The sequence below is a fragment of the Hipposideros armiger genome, unplaced genomic scaffold (genome assembly GCF_001890085.2).
Source record: "Hipposideros armiger isolate ML-2016 unplaced genomic scaffold, ASM189008v1 scaffold_121, whole genome shotgun sequence".
In the NCBI taxonomy this organism is placed as follows: Eukaryota; Metazoa; Chordata; class Mammalia; order Chiroptera; family Hipposideridae; genus Hipposideros; species Hipposideros armiger.
The window spans coordinates 1,007,096-1,026,348 of record NW_017731471.1 but is presented as its reverse complement, the minus strand read 5'-3'; the positions used below and the strand labels follow the sequence as shown (position 1 = coordinate 1,026,348).

General features: G+C 41.4%; 1 protein-coding gene across 11 annotated transcripts in view; it reads right to left on the bottom strand.

Annotated features, from left to right (window-relative positions):
• Positions 1-14,279, bottom strand: part of LOC109385651 (toll-like receptor 13) — a 22,327-nt gene extending 8,048 nt beyond the window's left edge. Inside the window, exons 1-3 of one of the 11 annotated variants that reach the window (XM_019648144.1) lie at positions 13,951-14,279; positions 10,191-10,300; positions 2,290-2,418 (exon numbers count right to left, since the gene is read on the bottom strand). The gene's annotated coding sequence lies outside the window, so the exon portion shown is untranslated. Of the gene's footprint in view, positions 1-2,289; positions 2,524-10,190; positions 10,301-13,950 lie in introns of those variants that run through there. The other 10 variants (XM_019648146.1, XM_019648150.1, XM_019648153.1 and 7 more) reach the window with 10 other exon arrangements.
• Positions 14,280-19,253: the final 4,974 nt, after the last annotated feature.

Sequence of the window (19,253 nt, the reverse complement as noted above, 5' to 3'; positions counted from 1 at the left end):
CAATAAAATCTTTAGGGAAAAAAAAAGCAATGCTGTAATAATAGCTTCAATTTCGATTTTAAGGCAGCCCCCTGGCATAATGACTGAGATGAGTAGATTGATTAATACTAGGTGGTCAGTGCTTTAAGGTGTTTTGACTTTGTTAGGCAAGAAGAAGAAAATAGATCAAAGGATGAGAGATTTCATTGTAAAAGTAAATATAAGAAGGAGAAGGAGAAAGAGGAAGATGAGCAGAAGAGGAAGAAGAAGTACGTAGCAGTATAAGTAAATATGTCTTGCATAAGTGTTGTGTGGAAGGGGGAAGAGAACAAGACAACACTGCCAGATTCATGTGTTCTCTGCTCTCATAGATGACAAGGGATACCAATAGGACCCCTAACATCTATCCCTGTTTGTTATAGGAAATCTTAAGTGAAGGAAAAGTATAAACACTCAAACTTCTCCAAACATTCAAATGCCTTGCCCTGACAAAGGACAGAAAGGGACAAGACTTATTGCTAAAATTTCCATAGGGACAGGGCTAGTGGAAGCTGCTGGTGTGACTGCAATCAATGGAGCATTCAGAGGCAATGACAGAGCAGGAAGCTGAGACCTGTAAGCCAGAGAGGAGAGAAGTTCTTAAAGGAGGTCAAAATGAAAGGCTTCTAGAGTAGGTGTGGAACTAGGCTTATCATGCCCGGCAGGTGAGAGGAGACAGGAGACTGTCAAAGGAGTGAATAGGGAGGAATCTGGGCAGAGACCCAAACAGTGCTATTTACGGCAGTATGATGCAGAGCTTTTAAAATGGTGGGGACGGGGCACAGAACCAAACTTGTCAGGTTATAGTATTCAAAATCAGTCAGGGATTGTGAAGAAATAAGAATTTTTCTATAGCAGACTATGTCCTATTTAATGCAATTTTATTATGATAGTTACTTTGTTGCTCTACTTAATTTATATACATTTTAGAAAAAAATAATTTATGCCGTCCATATTTTCTGAATCAAAAAATCAAAACATGCTCGTATACATTTGTCTTAGGATTAGAATATTTTTCATTGGAACTAAATTTAAAAATTTGGAATGTATTTTTACCATAAATATAAAATTTAGTCTACAAGCATAGGACTTAGCATTTGATTAAATATGATATTTATGGTCATTTTAATGAAAAAAAAATTGGCATCAGGCATTCAGCTTAAAATGTAACCCCTTATTTCTAAAACTGTTTTTATAAGAAAATAAAGTTTGATCTACCTCACTTCAACCTAGAACATCTTCCCCCAAAATATTATATGCCGTGGACTGCCTGAATAGCAAATTCTTCACTGAAAAAAAGATTTAAAATTTTTGTTTTAATTTTTTTCCCAATAGGTGTTACATCATCCATATTTAACAAGAAGGAGACCAGAATTTATAATTGACCAGAATTGGGCACGGGGGTGGGGGTACTCCCTGCAGGAAACAAACATCCAGAGCAAGAAACCAGATTGACAACCCAGGGGGTTACACTATCCCAGAAGCCTGAAGGCAAAGAGAACAAATTTTTAGGTGCGTTGAGAAGGAAGAAGTAGAGAGAACAGCATGGAGTAAGGAAGAAAAAGAGTGAGAATGGCTGTGGGGTGGGGTGAGGGGAAGAGACAGAGATTTGAACTGTGGCTGTGGAGTCTTTAAGGGGCTGGACAAGAGAAGAGAAATTTTATCAAGCTTTACTGTTTGACATGCTATGTAAAACCGTGCATTGTCCCATTAAGAAAATCAACAGAAAAGGTTCTCTTTAAGAAAAAGCTTTTGAAGTTGGATTTGTGTTTTGACTCTGCCCCAAGACTGTACCACAAGGGGACCTAACTTTTAACAGTTTACACAGGCCTATACAAGTCGTTCACCATTGCATCTCTCAGCAGGCAGGGCTGCTGAATGATTGCACATTGCCTGAGTGCGAAGAAGATTAAGCTTTTGCATTCTCTAAAACCCAGTGAAAAATCGTACAGGGAGCACCTGATCTTTTCAACCCATTCCATTCCTGGAAAGTAAGCAAAAGGGGTGGGACATTCTTGGGCTATCTGGACCTGAAGCAGGGTCAGCTTTGAAGTCTGCAAAACCTGGCTTTAGGTCCCAGCTCTGTCACTTACCAGCTATGCTCAAGTTATATACTTGCCTCATCCTCAGCTTCCTCATCTGCAACCTAGAATTCAATTAATGGCCCAATATCTACCAAGTGGATATTGGATACTCAGGCCAAATGTTTGTTGCTGGGCACTGAGCCATCAGTTTCCTGGTCAGCCCACAGCCTCCTGGTATGCTACTCACCAGCTGGAGTTCCTTATGCTCCTGGAGGAAAGCAGGACTGAACTGCGAGGCCATGGAGCCAAATGGAGAGGGCCAGGGAAAGAAATGTTCTGTATTGCTGAGACGGCTACAGAGATCCTCTTGAACCTGCTGGAGGGTTTCAACCACGTTTAAATTGCTGAGCCATTTCAGCAAAGCCCAAGAGGGGAACTGAAAGCTACCATGTAGTTCATCAAGGCAGAGTTTTACTTGCACAACAAAAAACAGTGCTGCGTGGGGTTGGAAATGAAGGTGGGGGTGTCATGGGAGTTGGGCAGGAGAGCTGTACTTCACTAATACTGGAAAGGCTTGACGTTAAATAACAAGATTATGCAAGAGGCTAATCCTGAGAACTGACATTTACTTAGTTCCCAGGCACTAGGGAGCTTTCAGAGCACATGGGGCTTTGGGCACTCTGGCCTTTCCTATCCCAGGAGCTAGGCCAGCATCTCTTAGGTGGCAAAGTGAGTAGAAGTATGACTCGGGCAGAATAGGGCATAGGCTACCACTGCCCTTGACTTCCATAGATGAGGTTGGAAAATCCAGCTTGGGAACAATGGATCTGGAAATTCCACTAAGAGGTACCTAGACTGCCATCCATCTGCTCCTTTCCTAACAGATTTTCTTGCCTTATGGCTTTATCCATCCTGGGATCATCTGCTGATCCTAGCCCCAGATATAACCCAATGACCTTTATTGCTAATCTAGCTTTAAAAATTAGAGAATCTCAGAGCTGGGACGGACTTCTAAAGGTCATCAAGACCTTAAAGCAGGCTTATGCCTAACACACAACAGAAGAATGCTAAACCTGTTTGTCACGGTCTCCATGGAAGGAGAGTTTACAAACCTCTCAGTAGTTTATAGAAGTATTTGTTTAGTGGTTCCTCCCAATCCTGATCTTCTAAGCTTTACTCTCTGCAATTTAAACCTATCCTTTTTATTTGGCTTTTCTGGAACATAAACTGTAACATATATTACCCAGGATAAATGTAAAAATGTACATGTCTGTAAAAATAAGACATACGGGGACAACAGGAAGGACTTCTTAAGTTATGTTCAAAAGAAAAAGACAAAGGAAGTTGTCATAAGAAGGATGACCATACATAATTTATCAACCAAATCAAGACACTTTTGAGGATGAAAGGGGCAGCAAACATAAAAAGCGTTAATGGAGTTGCAGCAGACTGCAACATCTGGTCACCTTAGATATAAGGTAATGCACATAAGATAACAAAGAGAAACCCAGACTACTCAACTTTATTTTATTTATAGCTTCCAAGTTAAAACAACTATCAACGTTTCCAAGTTGGGGGGTGGGGGAAAGAATAAATATGGCTAACGGTGGTAAATGCCAAGATAGTTGAAGTATTGGTAAGAGAATATATAGCTGTTTTAAATTCATGCATTCGTGTGTGAATTTATTTCCTGCAACATTTATTGAGTACCTACTTTGTTTCAGATACTGTGCTAGGTGATGCTCATATCAACAAGATGTATAGGTCATGGTCCCTGCCCTTGAGCAATGATTGACAGAAAGGTGGATTCACTTACTTGTACACAAGTAAATTATGCTACATGGATGTAAATGCTCTAACGTAGGAATAAACAAACAAAATGTTATAGGAGTTAAAGTCTCTGAGCCCAGATCAGTAACATTCTAAGGTAGTAAAAGACTTCATAGATATAATTTTGAAAATCTTTACTGTTGGTAATGTTTAAGAAATTATAAACAACTAAAGATTTTGTTCAATGGACCAGCCATGTTATAGAGCTGCTCAAGCAGTTGATACGTGAATAAAAAATTGTTCCTCTGGTTAGACCATACCTAGAATTTTTCTGTTCACCACATTTTAAATGAGCCATTGACAAAATGGGCTGAGTGTCTAAAGGAGGGTGACTAGCATGGTGAAAGATTAGGAAAGTAAGTTATATATATATACATATATATATATGTATATATATATACATATATATATATATATACATATATATATATATATACACATATATATATATATAAAGTGACTATTGGGTCCCAGTTTATGCCTGTTGCTGTCATTCCATTCAATTATTACCTCCTTCCACTCTCAAAAGTATTCTGTTTTGGGTGGTAAATTATATGGTCATCCTACATATGTATAGCTAACATTTATTAGTGCCATTTATTGTGTGCTAATGTACTCGTATGTCATGCAAGATCTCACTTAATCCTTATCACAACACTATGATATAGGTGTTATAGCATTATTACCATTTTATGGATGAGGAATCTGAGTCTCTTAGAGTTTAACGGTAATGAACAGAGATGATTTATCCATTAGGCATGGTAGGTATAGTGCCTAAGGCCCACAATACGTTTAGGGGCCTATAAAAATGCTTTATTTTCTTTTTTGTTGTTGTTATTCTTTTTTTATTTTGTTTTTCTTATTTTTATTCTCTTTTTTTATTAGTTTCAGATGTACAAAACAATGAAATAGTTCGACATTTATACCTCTCACAAAGTGATAACCTCCCACCCACAATCTACTACCCCTCTGACATTGTATATAGCTGTTACAGTTCCACTGACTCTATTCCCTTTTCAGTACCCCACATCCTGAGACTATATATATATATATATATATATATATATATATATATATATATATGACTATAGTCGACATCCAATATTATTCAGCTTCAGGTGTACACTGCTGCAGTGGTCAGGCACCTACACCATCCATGAAGTGGTCTCCCTAATAAAACAAGTACACACCTGACACTGTACAAAACCTTTACAACATTATTCATTATATTCCCCAAACTGTCTTTTGTATCCACATGGCAGTCTTGTGATTACCGATTGTGCTTTCAAATCCCCTCACCTTCTCCCTCATCCCCACCTCCCTCCCATCTAGCAGCCCTCAGTTTTTCCTCTATATCTCTGAGACGGTTTCTGATTAGTTTGTTCATTTATTCTGTTCTTTAGATTCTAAATATAAGTGAGATCATGTGGTATTTGTCTTTCTCTGTCTGACTTATTTCACTTAGCATAATGTTCTTTAGGTCCATCTATATTGTTGCAAATGGTATGATTTTGTTCTTCTTTATGGCTGAGTAATACTCCATTTTATAAATGTACCACAGTTTCTTTACTTTTTTTTTTAAGAAATTGTATTGGGGAACAGTGTGCCCTTCCATCCAACAGCTCCAAGTCAAGTATTTGTCTTCAATTTAGTTGTGGAGGGCGCAGCTCTATGGCCCATGAAGGGATCAAAACAGCAAACTTGGTGCTATGAGCACTGTGCTTCAACCACTTGAGCCAACCAGCTGCCCCTGTACCACAGTTTCTTGACCCAGTCATCTAGCAATGGGCATTTCAGTTATTTCCATGTTTTGGCTATTGTGAATAGTGTTGCAATAAACATAGGGGTCCATATATTTTTTCAAATTAGCATCTTGGGTTTCTCTGGATAGATACCTAAGAGTGGAATTGCTGGGTCATAAGGCAGTTCCATTTCCAGTTCTTTGAGATACCTCCACACTGATTTCCATAGTGGCTGCACCAATCTGCAATTTCACCAGCAGAGCACGAGGGTTCCCTTTTCTCCACAACCTCGTTAGCACTTGTTGTTTCTTGACTTATTGATGATAGCCATTCTGACTGGAATGAGGTGGTATCTCATTGTGGTTTTTATTTGCATTTCTCTAATGATTAGTGAGGTTGAGCATTTTTTCATGTCTGTTTGCCATCTGTATGTCCTCTTTAGAAAAGTGTCTCTTCTAATTGGGTTGTTTGTTTTTTTGGTGTTGAGTTGAATGAGTTTTTAAAGTAAATTTTGGATATTAACCCCTTATCAGATATATCATTGACAAATATCTTCTCCCATTCAGTAGGATGCCTTTTTGTTTTATTGATGGTTTCCTTTGCTGTGAAAAAACTTTTTAGGGCCTGCCAAGTGGCTCAGTTGGTTAAGAGTGTGAGCTCTGAGCAACAGGGTCGCCAGTTCGATTCCCACATGGGCTAGTGAGCTGCACCCGAGCTGAGCTGCCGCTGAGATGCCAACAGGTGGCAGGATAGCTCAGCTGGTGAGAGCACCTGCTCCTAACAACAAGGTCTTTGGTTCAACTCCCGCATGGGGTAGTGGGCTGTGCCCACCTGCAACTAAGATTGAACATGTCTCCTTGAGCTAAGCGGTAGGGAGCTGCCTACAGGTGGCCAGATGGCAGCTGGACTTGGGAGATGAGCTAGCTGTGCCCTCCACAACTAAGATTGAAGGACAACAACTTGGCTGTTCCCCTTTCCCAATTCCCCAACTAAAAAAATCTTAAAAACACAAAACCTTTTTAGTTTGATGTAATCCTATATGTTTATTTCTTCTCTTACTTCTCTTGCCCAAGTTGCTATATCAGTAAAAATATTACTAAGGGTAATGTCTGCAAATTTACTTCCTATGTTTTCTTCTAGGAGTTTTATAGTTTCAGATCTTACATTTAAGTCTTTAATCCATTTCTAATTTATTCTTGTATAAGACATAAGGAGGTGGTTCAGCTTCATTTTTTTTTTTTGCATGTGTCTGTCCAGGTTTCCCAGCACCATTTATTGAATAGATTGTCTTTACACCAATGTAAATTCTTGCTTCCATTGTCTTAGATTAAATGACCATATAGGCATGGATTTATTTCTGGGCTCTCTATTCTGGTCCATTGATCTATGTGTATGTTTTTATGCCAGTACCATGCTGTTTTGATTACTATAGCCTTGTAGTATGATTTGATGTTAGGTATTGTGATACCTCTGACTTTGTTCTTATTTCTCAAGATCGCCATGGCTATTCAGGGTCTTTTATGGTTCCATATGTTATTGTCTCTTTTTAAATCAGAAGAAAAATGAACTTTTAGGGTGAAGTAAATATTTTAATATATATCAATATATTTGTCTTTATACCAACACTGTTGTAAAGTCTAATTTTTTGTAGTTTTTATTTTTTTTCAATGGAGGAAGTGGTCCACAAGGTAAATGCACCTAGGGCCCACACAATCCTAATGTGGCCCTGGTAACAAGTGGCAGAAGTGGGATCCAAACCCAGAGCCCAAGCTGTTAAACATAAAATGAAAAGCAAAACAGCTGAGGGGACAGGGGGAAACCAGGCTCAGTGCATCACCTGGCTCTTGTCAGCTATCTGAAAGGCGGCCATAAGAGAGCACTTTTGTGCTTATTTGATATTTCTGCCTCAGGTGTGCTTGTTGAAATCTTGCCCAACTTCAAGATAGAGCTGAGTTATTACCATTTCTATGACGCCTTCCCTAACTCCCATCTTTGGAATTAGTTTCATTTTCTTCTGTACTCCTGCAGCTCACCTTTATATTATAACATGTACCACATTCTGCCATCATATGCATGTTTGTCTTAAGATTCTGTAAGGGACAGGGATCATATATTGCTTATCTTTCTATATAACAAATAAGAGTGTTTTAAACATTACATGGGCTCAGCAAACATGAGCGGAATAGATTCTCTTCTTCAGCTCACTTTAAAGATAAACTTGTTTACAATCAGGGTTGGTCCATATTGGAATGGGTTGCCTTTGAGATCCTAAGCTCCAGGCACTGTAAATGTTCAAGCAGGGCAGAGAATGCATAGAGGGGATTCCTGTATTGGTTGGGAGGTTGGGCTAAAAGTCTTTTAAATGGCCTTTCTAACTCTGAATCTATGGTTTTAGAATTCTGCTTGCAGTCTTGAGAGGCAGTACAGTACAGTGGCTGAGAGTATGGGGACTGGAGCCAGATTGCCAACGATTACCTTCTGACCCTGCCACTTATTGACTTTCTGGCTTTGGGCAAATATTTAATTTCTCAGAGTCTCTATTTATTCATCTGTAAAACTGGGATAATAATTGTATCTATTGAATGAAGTTGTTGAAGACTAAATGTGGTAATATATCCAAGCACCTGGCACACAGTAAGAACTATACAAATGCTTTTCAAATAAATAAAATAAATATATTTGATAATGGAGAAAATAAAATAGAATATGCATTTCTAAGAGAATCCATTAAAATAGGGTCAGGAGGCTATTAAGTCAAGGCCTATGTACATTTAATTCTCAGGGCTGCTCTTAAGTTGCTAAACTCATCCTGAAACAACTGCTATGTGAACACAAATGAAATTTACTTCCTCCTGGCAGCTTTTCCCCCTCGTTTGCATACTGGAACTCTCCAATCCCTGTTAATCTAGCCAGCAATCCTTCATTTGCATGAAAGAATTAACATTTTGTGGGTTTTGTCTTTGTTAACCCTACCTTTCTTTGTTCTCTCCAGAGCACAATTTACGTGTTGCTACCTGAATCTATGTCTCCTGGGTTGCAATTCTTTTTGCTTAAATAAATGCCTTTGTTTTTTTGTTTTTGTTTTTTTTAAAAGATTTTTATTGGGGAATTGGGGGGATGGGAACAGTGCTGGGGAATTGGGGGAAGGGGAACAGACAAGTTGCTGTCGTTTTTTTTTTTTGTTCTTCAATCTAGTTGTGGAGGATGTTGCTTCACTGGCCCAAGTTGGCACCATCATTGCGCTCTTCCCTGGCGAGGCAGATCAGTCGCCGGCTTCTGGACGGCCGCTCACTGCGGCTGCTGGCCGCTCACGCTGGCTGCTGGCCACACATGGTAGCCCATGGCAATCCACTGCCACAGGGACTGCAGCCCACGCCGTCGCCGGCGACTCAGGGCAGCCCAGCTCCAGGTTGAGCTGTTGTTCAGCATCTTAGCTGTAGAGGGCAGTGTCACTGGCCCTCATATGTGGGATCCGAACCGGGGCCCTCTGGCATCCCAAGCGAATTCTTAACCATCGCGCCACTCGGCCGGCCCTGTTTTTTAATAAAGCCTGAACCTCTTCTTTGGTTAACATATTTGATTGTTCATTTCTATCCCCTTCACTTTGTCCATTTATATTTTGAAATCCAGAACTGAAGCTTTAAAAAGCCTAGACCAATGTATAGCCCAAAAGAAGGCTGACTTCCTAATTGTAGGTACACTCTGTCCCTGATAATGTGACCTTGTATCATGTTTGCCTTTTGGATGGCTCTCCAAGGATCTTCTCTGCCAATCTGAAATGTCAGGACCCTATTTCAGAACCAGGGAGTGGTAGGCACACCCTAGCTCCTTTCTTGATTTCTTGATCAGTGTTGGCATTGCTGTAGCAAAGGACTGCTTCATCTTTTGGCCATAAGATGCACTTTCTGGTTTGGCAGACAATAAAAAACAAAAACCTAGGTTTTAGCCTTAGTTCAGTGCGTCATCTGGAGCACATCATATATTTTCCCTGTATCAAATCCTACCAGTAAGAGCTCACTTCAGCCTGGCTGGCTTCTTAAACAAGTTTTACTATGAGGGTCAGGGAACCGACAGCAAGTCCGGTGATTGTAAAAGAACAAAAGCTCCCTCAAATCAGACATATCTGAGTTCAAATCATGCCTCTGTTTGACATTGTGTCTACTTCACTAAGTCAGATCACGTCAACTCAGTCTTCTGTAAAAGGCAATAAAAATCTCACAAGGTTACTGTAAGGATTAAATAGAGTGATGTAAGTAAAATGTTTAACACATAGAACCTCAATTAATATAACCATATTTGCCTGTAATCAACATGCATTCCTCTACATGTATATGAACATTACCCTGTTTCTATATGCCTCTACTATGACAGGAAGCCAAGAAAAGGACATGTGAAATAATGAATCAACTCAACTGCAAACAGAAGTTCACATTATCTCACTGTTGCTCCAGGGTTCAGTATTTGCATGCATGAAATTTTTTTCCCTTATAAACCACTTTTAAAACAAGTGTGATGAGTTCAGACTTCTACCCGCCCTCCCAAAAAATTCACTGTGTAATGGAGTTAGTTTTATTACCTTGTGCATTTTATACCTTGGCAAATGTAGGTAGTCTCTCCTCATTGGTCCTTCCCTCAGCCTTGCCTGCCCTCTTCACACTTTGGGCGATAACAGGCATAGTCCCAATTCTATAATGGAGAAATGAAAGCAGAAGAAGTGCCTGGCCCAAGGTCATAGATTATGTGTCTAGCAGAGCTGATAATAATTGGAAGATGACAAAAGAACTGAGGGAACTAGAAATGCCTAGTTTGAAACAGAGAAGATTCAGGGACTAACAGTAACTATATTTTGGCAACCACCATTCCCATTCACTCTTTCTGCAGAGCCTCTTCTTCCAAGCCTCTATATCATATGTAGCTAATTGCTTCTTCAAGTCCTTAAAGGGAAGAGAGACAGAAGAGACTAATAGGCAGAGACACTCTAGCTTCCCTTCTAAGAAACACAGGCATCACTCTCTGCCTAGGCCTTGATTCCATCACAAAGATAGGAGCTGAGCCAGGAAATGCCATCTAATCCTAAAACTCTAATCTGTGCTCCAGATAAGGGGATGGAAGGCCTGTGACAAAAACTCAGCATAGTCCTCAGTATTGTCCATAAGGAGATAATGTGTTTGTGATTCTCAATCCTGCTGAGCAACAGAATCTCCTAGGGATTAAAAACAGGGACTTCCTAGAAAACAAAAACAACAAACAAACAAACAACACAACAACAAAAAAAAACAGGGACTTCCTGAGCTCTGCTCCAGAATCTGTGTTTTAAAACAAATGCCTCAAGAGTGCAGCTAGGGATGAGAAGCTCTTAACCCAACAGTTCTCAAGTTTGAGCATGAATCAGAATCACCTGGAAGACTTTTTTTTTTAATTGGGGAATTGGGGAATGGGAATAGCGCTGGGGAATTGGGAGCAGGGGAACAGACAAGTTGCTGTCCTTTTGTTCTTCAGTCTAGTTGTGGCGGACATTGCTTCACTGGCCCAAGTTGGCACCATCATTGTACTCTTCCCGGGCGAGGCAGATCAGTCGCCGGCTTCTAGACGGCCGCTCACTGTGGCTGCTGGCCTCACGCTGGCTGCTGGCTACACATGGTAGCCCATGACAACCCACTGCAGCAGGGGCTGCAGCCTACTATCACCGGTGACTCACAGTAGCCCAGCTGTCTTAGTTGTAGAGGGCAGTGTCACTGGCTCTCATATGTGGGATCCAAACCGGGGCCCTCTGGCGTCCCAAGCCAGCTCTTAACCAACGTGCCACTCGGCCGGCCCTGGAAGACTTTTTAAAACACTGATTTTTGGGCCCCAACCCCAAAGTTTTAGATTCATTTGGTCTGTAAAGAGGCCCGAGAATTTGAGTTTTCCCCAACTTTCCAGGTGATGTTGATATTACTGGTTCAGGGACCACATTCTGTGAACAACAGGCATAGCCTATTTGAGTTTGGACTTGATGTCAAACAATTCCCATGGCCTTGTCTTCAGTTTGTCCCTGAACCAAATAACTATTGAGGTAATTGGAACTAGCTCTAACCCTCAGTTATCAAGTCCATCGTTACCCTGTGTATCGCTACAGAAAACAATCAGCTCACAACCCTCCCAAGGTCAACAAAGCTGAGCAGAGAGTGAAACACATACACACACTTCAAGCCACTTGCTTCATAATGTAAAATTTCTCCTCAACAACTCCTAGCCCCTGAAGGTCAGAGCTGGCCCAACAGGGAACAGCAGTCTTTGACCTCACTGTTTCCCTGGGGCCGACCTACTACAGAGCGTAACTGAGGGAACTGTCTCCATGCAGTAGGTCAGCACCCAAATCAAACAATTTTCCAGCAGTAGATAAGCTTAACTCTGAGAACAGAAGCCTAATTGTGTCACATTTACAAGTGTTATCATGCCTCAGAAGAATTTTTGAGCTTCTTTACCGAGGCTGATGACACGATAGCTCCACTTACCACCCCCAGCTCCCCATACCCCTGTGTCCTTCAAAGTCATTCCTGAGCTTGTACAAAGGGGCCTTCTGGTGAGGGTTTTTAGAAAACAGGGTTTCATGATTCACACAGAACCTGAGAGTATGAAACTCCAAGTAACACTCCATGCCATTTGCGAAATATAGCTAACTAATAGCCTCAGCTGAAAGCTTGCCACAAATTAAAATATACATAGCTTATTTTTTAAATATTCTATGTTTTCTTTATGAACTTGGGATGCATGGATGCTTCCATTTCTACTCTTGGAAGTTTTTTGATAGTGTTATTATTCAAAAATTTGGCTGGGGATGAAGGAGATGAGAGAGGAGGTGATCCACAATGCATGCTCTAGTCTGAGGGGTCTATGGGATTGATACCCAGAAAAGATACCTCAAAATTTCTTAGCACTTTAAAATTTACAATCTTGCCATATAACATCCATGAAGTTCTTCAGAAGATGAAAGGAGCCCAGATCGGTAACATGACTTGGCCCTTAGTATGTAGTATGGATTGAGATTCAAATCTAGGCCTCTTGATCTCAAATTCAGTGCTCTTACCAACTCAGCACAAGTGGTGTAAATACAGACCTTGATGCCTGTTCCCCAACTCTACTGCATGGACTGTGGGGAAAGTGAGCCCAGAGTGCTATCTAGAATTCTACCCCTTCCTTCCAACTGCTGACTCCTGGCGCTTCTGAGGTGTGGTAAAAACCAGTCAAGAACAACTGCAGTGGCCAAAATAAAAATTAACTCTAAAATTGCATATGCTATTTTAGAGAGATTATTAGACTGAAAGTGGAAGTATATTTCTAAAGCAATGTGATAATTTGCACAGCATATTCTACCCAGCAGTTACAGAAGCACCTAACTTAGGATGTACATGGGATCCCAAATTCTTTTTTCTCCAGTTTTATTAAGATATAATTGACATATAACACTGTATATGTTGAAGGTGTGCAACACAATGCTTTGATATATGTATATATTGCTAAATGATTGCCACAATAAGTTTAACACTCATCACCTCACAGTTACACAAAATTGTTTTCCTTGTGATAAAATCTTTTAAGATCTACTCTCTTAGCAACTTTCAAATATAAAAAACAGTATTGCTAGCTACAGTCATGTTGTATATTACATCCCCAGAACTTACTTATCTTATAACTGGAAAATTGTATCTTTTAACCACCTTCACCCCATTCCCCTACCTCCACCCCGACTTCTGGCAACCAGAGATTTCCTCTCTGTTTCTATGAGTTTGATTTTTTTAGATTCCATATATAAGCAAGATCATATACTATTTGTCTGTCTCTGTGTGACTTATTTCGCTTAGCATAATGTCCTCAAGGTCCATCCATATTATTGCAAATGGCAGGATTTCCTTATTTTTTACAGCTGAATAGTCTATTGTACATATATACCACATTTATTTATCCACTCATCTATTGTTAGACACTTAGATTGTTTCTATATCTTGGCTTTTGTGAATAATGGTGCAAAACATAGGAGCACAGATATCTCTTTGGATCCCAGATTATTAAGAGCTGCTTAAGTATTGAGTGTAGGTAGAAAGGTGTAAGCAGTAGGAAACAAGGCTTATTGGCTAACATGATAATAAATGCTATGCCATCTCCATGTAATACCACTGACTACGGTGAAATTTCTGAATGAGTTACTTTGAAGAAAAAAAATTAGTTTCTTGATCTCTCAGATTCTAGTAATGCTATCTATATCTTTGTAACATGCTGGGAAAGGATTTCTTCCCATAATTCTGTGTATATTGCTGGGATGCTGATCAAAGGTAAAGAAAAAAAAAACAGCATACCTGTGAGAAGTTCTTGGTACACATTCCTGTTGCTCACCTTTCTCTAGTCAGATTTTCTCTAAAATAAGAAACTTGTCTCTCGGGAAGCTTCAAAACTACAAGATGATTGCTCTGAGCTCTTAAGACATGTGACCAAAAATAAGAAGCATTTTTTTCCTCCTCTGACCGCATAATCTTTTTTTGTTTTGCTGATTTGCTCATTTTCAGGTGACGAGACCCACTCACCCAGCCAGGGGAATCCCGGCGGACCTGAGAGGACCAGAGCGAGGAGCGGCGAAACGAAAGAGACAGAAATGAAAGTTGGGCTAGGGAGGTTCACTCACTGCTGAGTGGCTAGTCAGTGACTCAGTTTGTTGTTTGCAACAAGCTTATATTGAGGAGGCAATTTCCTCTTTGCAGGGATCAGTTCCCTACTGGTAATTCCCTTCTGGCAGAAGGGTGTGGGGAAAAAATTTCCCCTAAGCAAGGTTACATCTAGCAAATAGAAACTGCAAGAGATCAATTCCCTTAAAGGAATTTTGGTCCCCTAAATCTCCTAAGCAATGATAAGCATATGAATTGAAAGTGTCCACAACTCCATGTGTTAGCTAGCAACAGGTTAGTCTTTTGATTCTTCACATCGCACTGGCGCTGTGTTGAGCTGTCACTTGTCTCCAGCTAAGAGCACTGTTTTCTAGGCTGTCTTAGACTGCTCACCCTGTCATGGAGGCCTGCAGCTAACCAGCTTGCAGTCTGAGGGTCCCTTGACTGCTCCCAGTCAGCTCCCAACATTCAGGGAACTAAGGAGGTTTCCTCAGAGTACCAAAATCCTATTTGGCATGTGTTGCAAAACAGATTTTTAATAAGAAGTTTTCATCTTCTGCCCATCACAAGTTGCTCCAGATTTCTTTCTCCCAGGGAGCTCCTGAGGTTGCTCAGCTGGTTCAAGCCCTGTGTTGGGAGCAATTCCAGCTAACATGCCTGGAATTGCACATTTGAATTGATAAGGAGAGGTTTATCTTCCCTTGTTTTCTTCCTGGAACTAGCGTGCTTCTTCTTCATCTAGGTCTCTGTTGTGTTTGAGCCTTGTGTTCAGGCTGTCTGATCCTGCTTCCTTCCCCTCTGACTCCTTTCTACCACAAACTTGGCTGTTTATTAAAGATTACCCATGTTGTTCTGCATTTTCTTTGGTTTGGGGTGCAGAATTTGTTTATTTCCCCTAATTATGGGCAAGAGAAGCTTGTGAAGAGATTGAATCCTGAACAGATCAAATTCACACTATCAAGAACGGATTCAAAACATGTATGAGAGGGTGGGAAGAAGAAACACTACCAAAAAAACATTTACAATTCTTGGTAGAACTGAGGGATTTCTAGTCAGATCTTGGTAGTTTAATGTTAGTACTCTCTACTTCACACATATTTAGAGTATCAGGGGCCCAGATTGCTCTCTACTATGTGTGTCACACTCCAGAAACTTGGGTATCCACCCTTCTTTGATAGCCTATTGTTCCTTACTTTTAAGTATTGAAACCACAAGGTTTCAGTAGAGGTGTAGCTCAGAAAAAGAGATAAAAGCAGAATAATATATTTTGCAAGAACATCATAATGAGAGGGGGTGGGATACACCTGGACAAAGTCCTTTTTTGTCTGTGGATGAGGGGACATCCCCCTACCATAATCCTTGAGATTTATGGCAATGCCTGCTTTAGGGAAGGCTCTCTTTTCACTTTTTCAATACTCTCACTCATGCTATGTATCATCTCTTGTTTTTTAGTAACAACAACAACAACAATAACAATAATAATAAATAATAATAATAATAAATGGCAAAAATTAGGGAGCATTTATCATGTACCAGGCATTGTAATAAGTGCTTTACATGTATTTATGCAGGTAACAAAAAACTCTATGAGGTAAAACAATATAGGGGGAGAACCAAGATGGGGCAGTAGGAAAATGCTGTGCTGACCTTCTGTCACAACCACATCAAAATTACAACTAATCTACAAAATAACCATTGAGAATCACCTAAAATCAGGCTGAACTGAAGCCTTTCAAATAAGGATGCGCAGAAAAAGCCACCTCCAGACTGGTAGGAGGGGCAAAGATGTGGAATGGGCTGGTCCCACACCCGTGTGTGACCATTAAAGATTGGGAAGGATATTTCGGCTGTGGAAACCCTCTACACCCCCCAGAAGAGTAAGAGATCCCAACCCCACTTCATCCCAGGGTTTCAGTTAAGGGGAGAGAAGTCCTTCTAATTTCTGGTTGTGAAAACCAGCGGAGATTGTGACTGAGTGAGACGGAGGGCGGCTGCACGCCCAGGCGCTCCTCTTCAAGGGACCAGATGTGGACTTACTCACCAACGGAATCACTCGCTCAGAGCTTCAGAGCTGGGGCAGTGGCTGGAAGCGGCAGGGACATATGGTGGGAAACTGAGTTGTCTGGCTTGGGATGGGGGCTGGAGGGGCGGCTTTCTCCTGGACGGAGGAGCTGGCAGAGGCCATTGTTTCTTTGCTGAGCCCCCCCCTTCCCCAATTGCAGACACAGGTGGCCACCAATCTGAGTCTCTGCTATTAGTTTGCCCCGCCCTGGAGATTCAAGACCTGCCCCCCCCCGTAACTTTCAGGCACATCCAGGCTGCTTCCAGTGGCTTTTTCTTGCAGACCACCTGCCTTGGCTCAAGCTTCAGACTTTCCTAGGGTCTTTTAAAGGTCCGGGGAATGCAGACAAGCAGCATCTGGCTTGAATGTGTCCTGTACCTCTACTGAGCAATCCTAAGTGTGGCATTAGTGGCAGCCAGCCTTGGTTCGTGGCTTAACCTATCAAGGCACTTCCCAGTGCTTCAAGGGCAGCAAACATCTGTGGATTTCTTTGTGGCTCCTGCTCGTGGCCCCAAGTGGGACACGGACTGGGGCTGAACTTGACCTACAGTGGATCCCCTCCAAGGTGGTCCTGAGGCTGTCACCCCCAGTGGCCAGTTTCAAAATGAGCTGGAGCATTATCCAGTTGCCTCCAAGTACAGCACACCCAAGGGGCAGATTGGGCAGACACCAGAGTCCTGCTGGAGCAGCTCCTGCTCTGTAGGATCAGACCCTGCACAGCAACTCTTCCTCTGTAGTCAAGTCCAGTCCTCACACCTAGTGAGCCTAAGGGTCAGTCCCTCCCATTGATGTGCAGTTATCACCGAAGGCTCAACTACAAGAGGAAGTCACACACAGCCCACACAAGGGACACACCTGGAGTGCATGGCTCAGGTGACCAGAGAGACTGCGCCACAGAATCCCACAGCACACCTACTGTATAAGGCCACTCTACTAAGACTGGAAGACGTAGCAGGCCTACCTAGTACACAGAAACAAACACAGGGAGGCAGCCAAAATGGGGAGACAAAAAAACATGTCCCAAATAAAAGAACAGAATAAAGCTCCAGAAAAAAAACTAAGTGAAATGGAGATAAGCAATCTATCAGATGCAGCGTTCCAAACAGTAGTTATAAGAATGTTCAATGGGGGTTGGTCGAGTGGCTCAGATGGTTAAGAGTGTGAGCTCTGAGCAACAGGGTCGCCGGTTCAATTCCCACATGGGCCAGTGAGCTGTGCCCGAGCTGAGCTGCCACTGAGCTACCAATCAATGGGTGGCTGGATAACTCAGCTACAAGGTTCCCGGTTTGACTCCCACATGGGATGGTGGGTTGCAAGCCCCCCCCTCCCCCGCCCCACAACTAAGATTGAACACAGCACCTTGAGCTGAGCAGCCATTCAGCTGGTGAGAGCGCAAGCTCTTAACAACAAGGTTGCTGGTTTGACTCCTGCATGGGATGGTGGTCTGCGCCTCCCCCCTCCCACAACTAGATTGAAAGCAGCAACTGGACGTGGAGCTGAGCTTGCACCCTCCACAACTAAGATTGAAGGACAACAACTTGATGTAGAGCTAATGGGCTCTGGAAAAAAACAATATTCCCCTTCCCCAATTCCCCAACACTGTTCCTTTCCCCAATTCCCCAATAAAATCTTTAAAAAAGAAATAAAGGATACAATAATGGAAATGAAGAATATATTATAGGGTATCAACAGTAGATTAAATGAAGCAGAGGATCCAACCAGCGATGTAGAAGATAAAGTAGCAGAAAACACCCAACCAGAAAAGAAAAAAGGATCCCAAAAATTGAGGAGAATTTAAGGGGCCTCCAGGACAATATCAAGCATACCAACATTCACATTATAGGGGTACCAGAAGTAGAAGAGAGAAAGCAAGGAATTGAAAACCTCTTTGAAGAAATAATGACAGAAAACTTCCCTAACCTGGTGAAGAAATAGACATACAAGCCCAGGAGGTACACAGACAGTCCCAAACAAGATAAACCCTAAGAGGCCAGCACCAAGACACATAATTAAAATGCCAAAGGTTAAAGACAAAGAGAGAATTTTAAAAGCAGCACGAGAAAAGCAGTTAGTTACCTACAAGGGAGCCCCCATAAGACTGGCAGCTGATTTCTCAACAGAAACTTTGCAGGCAAGAAGGGAGTGGCAGGAAATATTCCAAGTGATGAAGAGCAATGACATACAACCAAGATTACCCAGCAAAGCTATCATTTAGAATTGAAGGACAGATAAGGAGCTTCCCAGACAAGAAAAAGCTGAGGAAGTTCACCACCACCAAACCAGTATTACAAGAAATCTTAGAGGGACTTCTTTAAGATGGGAGGGGGTTTAGGATGGGTAAAAGGGGACAGGATTAAGAAGTACAAATTGGTTGTTACACAGTAGTCATGGGGATGTAGGGTATAGCATAAGGAATATAGTCAATAAGATTGTAATAACTAGGTATGGTGCCAGATATGTACTAGATCTATCAGGGTGATAGATGAGAATGGGGTTGGGAGCAGGGTAAAAAAAGTGAAGGTATTAAGAAATACAAATTGGTAGTTAATACAGAATGGGAAATATAATCAACAATGTTGTAAAGATCATGTAAGGTGCCAGATGGGCACTGGACTTATCAGGGGTATCATGTCATAGACTGTGTAGATGCCTGTCTAATGTGCTATACACCTGAAGCTGAAGTAGAATAATACTGAATGTCAACTCTAACTAAAATATAGGTATATATAGTCACACGATGTGAAGTACAACATAGGGAAGATAGTTGGTGGTATTGTTTTTTGTTTTTTTTAAAGATTTCATTGAGGAATTGGGGGAGAACAGCATTGGGGAATCGGGGCAGGGGAACAGACAAGTTGCTGTCCTTTTGTTCTTCAGTCTAGTTGTGGAGGATGTCGCTTCACTGGCCCATGTTGGTATTATCATTGTGCTCTTCCTG